Consider the following 3,842-nt stretch of genomic DNA (forward strand, 5'->3'; position numbering starts at 1 on the left):
TTAGAAGTTGAATGGCTTCATGGATCTCTTTATTTGTACCTATGATGTTTAGATCATCAACATAAACATCTATGATCACATATCCGGATGTTGTTTTCTTAATGAAAACACAAGGACAAGTAAGGTTATTTGTATACCCTTTGCTTATCAAGTAATCACTTAATCGGTTATACCACATACGTCCCGATTGTTTTAACCCATATAAAGATCTTTGTAATTTAATCGAATACATTTATTTGAGTTTTGCATTTGATGCTTCTGGTACCTTAAATCCTTCAGGTATCTTCATATATATATATATCACTATCAAGTGATCCATATAGATAAGCAGTCACAACATCCATGAGATGCATTTCTAAATTTTTAGAAACTGCCAGGCTGATTAAGTATCTAAAAGTAATTGCATCCATAACATGGGAATAAGTTTCTTCATAATCAATTCCCGGTCTTTGAGAAAAACCTTGAGCTACAAGTCTAGCTTTATACCTTGTAACTTCATTTTTCTCATTTCTTTTTCGGACAAAAATCCATCTGTATCCTACAGGTTTCACATCTTTAGGAGTGAGAATGATGGATCCGAAAACTTTTCTTTTATTGAGTGATTCTAATTCAGCTCGTATTGCTTCTTTCCATTGAGCCCAATCATGTCTATTTTGACATTCAACCATAGATGTTGGCTCTGGATCATCATCATTATTCATGATGTCCTATGCAACATTAAATGAAAATTTCTCATCAAGATTTTTCATTTCATTTCGGTTCCATAATATTTTTGAATGTGCATAATTGATTGCAATTTATGTATTGACATCATCAATTTCCTCTGCAGTAGGAGTACTGATTTGTGGTTCTTCTTGAACACTTTCTTTTACCTTATTATCAGCTAATTTTCTTTTTCGAGGATTTTTATCTTTGGAACCAACTGGTCTCCCACGTTTCAGACGTGGCATAGATTCTTGAGTGACTACATTATCAGTTTTCCGATTTGGAATCTCAACTCGAGCTGGAGTATTAACTGCTCGTATATATGATTTAGTCACCCTTTTTGTATCTGTGAATGCATCAGGCATTTGATTTGCAAGTTCTTGTATATGCATTATCTTTTGAACTTCTGTCTCGCATTCTTTTGTGCGAGGATCAAGATACTTTAATTGAGGTTCACACCATGAAACATCATTTTCTTTATTTTTTATTTCTCCCCCTAATCTAGGAAACAATGTTTCATTAAAATGACAATCAGCAAAACGTGCTGTAAAAACATCACCTGTCATAGGTTCAATATACCTTATGATTGAAGATGTTTCATATCCAACATATATTCCCAACCTCCTTTGAGGACCCATTTTTGTACGTTGTGGTGGCGCAATTGGAACATATACTGTACAACCAAATGTTCTAAGGTGGGAAATATTTGACTCTTGACCAAAAGCAAGTTGTAGGGGGGAATATTTATGACTTGCACTTGGTCTGATGCGAATCAATGCAGCAGCATGTAAAATTGCATGACCCCATATAGATACAGGGAGTTTTGTTCTCATTATCAATGGTCTAGCGATTAACTGTAAGCGTTTAATCAGTGACTCGACTAAACCATTTTGTGTATGCACATGAGCAATAGAATGTTCAACAATAATTCCTATAGACATGCAATAGTCATTAAATGCTTGAGATGTAAACTCACCAGCATTATCAAGTCTCACCTTTTTAATGATGTAATCAGGAAAATGTGCTCTCAATTTAATAATTTTGGCAAGAAATTTTGCAAATGCCACATTACGGCTTGATAATAGACAAACATGAGACCATCTACTAGATGCGTCTATTAGGACCATGAAATATCTAAATGGTCCACATGGTGGATGAATTGGTCCACAAATATCACCTTGAATTCTTTCAAGAAACATTGGTGATTCTTTCTCAACCTTAAGTAGTGAGGGTCTAGTTATCAATTTTCCAAGAGAGCAAGATATACATGGAACCATTGTATCATGAAGGATTTTTCTATCCTTCAGTGGATGTCCATGTGTACATTCAATAATTCTTTTCATCATTGTTGATCCTGGATGGCCCAATCTGTTATGCCATAAATTAAATACACCAGGATCAATATACTTTTCTTTAATCACCATCTGTGCTTCTGGTACATTTATATGTGTATAATGTAATCCAGAATTAAGTCTTGGCAGTTTTTCAATCACGTGATTCTTGTTAGTGATACTTAAATATTTCTCATTTTCTGCCGTTACTGACTGATAATCATATCCATTAAGGTATATGTCAGAAAAACTCAATAAATTTCTGCTTGACTTAGGAGAGAATAAGGCATTATTAATTAAAAATGTTGTACCGTTTGGTAATATGAATTTTACCTTTCCTATCCCTTCTATCAAGTTAGCAGCACCTGATATTGTATGTATAGTTCCTTCCGTTGGTTTCAAATCAATGAAATATTTTTCAGATTTAAGTATAGTGTGTGTAGTACCACTATCTGCTATACAGAGATCTCCACTACTTGATTGATGTTGTGTTCCAGCAGAATTCATATTAAACTTCATATATAAGAAACAAACAGTAAGTATATAAATGTTACACAAAATGTTTATTACACACAAATAGATAAAACTGAAACATTTGACATACATAGAATTGAAACATCAAACATAGAACTGGAACATTTGATAAAACATATAGAACTGAAACATTTGAGAAAACATGATGACAAAGGTTAAATCGTTTTATTTATAAAAGAAACATATTAATTTAATTCAAGAAATCTTCATATAAATCAGATGGTTGCTCAGTGACTGTTGGATCAATATTATCCACAAAATTTACTTCATTTTCTTTACCTTTCAGCTAATCCTGATACATCTTAACAAGATGTTTAGATGTTCGGCAAGTATTAGCCCAGTGGCCCATTCTACCACATCTGTAACAAGATTCTTCAGAATATTTAGAAGAATTTTCTTCAACATCTTGTTTAGTGGTTGATATTTATATTTTCGTGGATTATTATTTCTTTGACCACCACGGCCACGACCACGGCCACGTCCACGCCCATTCCCATTACCATAAGGATGGTTTCTACCATAGTTATGGCTTTTGGCATGATGATGGCGATGGTTATTATAACCACGACCTTGCCCGCGTCCTTGTCCCTGTTTATAATTATTTGCAGTATTTGCTTCAGGGATTGTAAGTGTACCAGTAGGACGGGATTGCTGATTTTTCATTAATAGCTCATCATTTTGCTCTGCAACCAAGAGATATGAATTAAGTTCAGGATATGTGTTGAACTTTAGCATTCTCAAATTTCTTTGCACTGTGATGTTGGCAGCATTCATTGTGGAGAAAGTTTTCTCCAACATGTCTGCATCACTTATTTCATGTCCACAGAATTTAAGTTGTGAGACTGTATTATACAGAGCTGAGCTATATTCATTTACTTTCTTAAAGTCTTGGAACCTTAATGTTCTCCATTGATCCATAGCAGCTGGAAGTAAAATTTCTCTTTGATTATTGAATCTACTTTTGAGACCTTCCCATAAAACATGGGGATCTTCTACAGTCACATAATTATTTTGTAAGCATTCATCAATATGTTGATGAATAAAGCAACATGCCGTTGCTTGTTCTTTTTCAGAACAAGTGTTGTTTTCATTTATGGTTTCAAGAATGCCCATTTATTTAAGATGCATTTTTACTTTTATAACCCATGGCATGTAGTTGTTTCCCGTTGATTCTAAAGGAGTAAATTTAAGCTTTTCCAGATTCGACATTTTCTATTATCAAAAATTAAAACAAACAACATGATAAATTAGAGTCAATTTATATTCATAAGT

Source organism: Rutidosis leptorrhynchoides, chromosome 4 (genome assembly GCF_046630445.1).
Source record: "Rutidosis leptorrhynchoides isolate AG116_Rl617_1_P2 chromosome 4, CSIRO_AGI_Rlap_v1, whole genome shotgun sequence".
Classification (NCBI taxonomy): domain Eukaryota; kingdom Viridiplantae; phylum Streptophyta; class Magnoliopsida; order Asterales; family Asteraceae; genus Rutidosis; species Rutidosis leptorrhynchoides.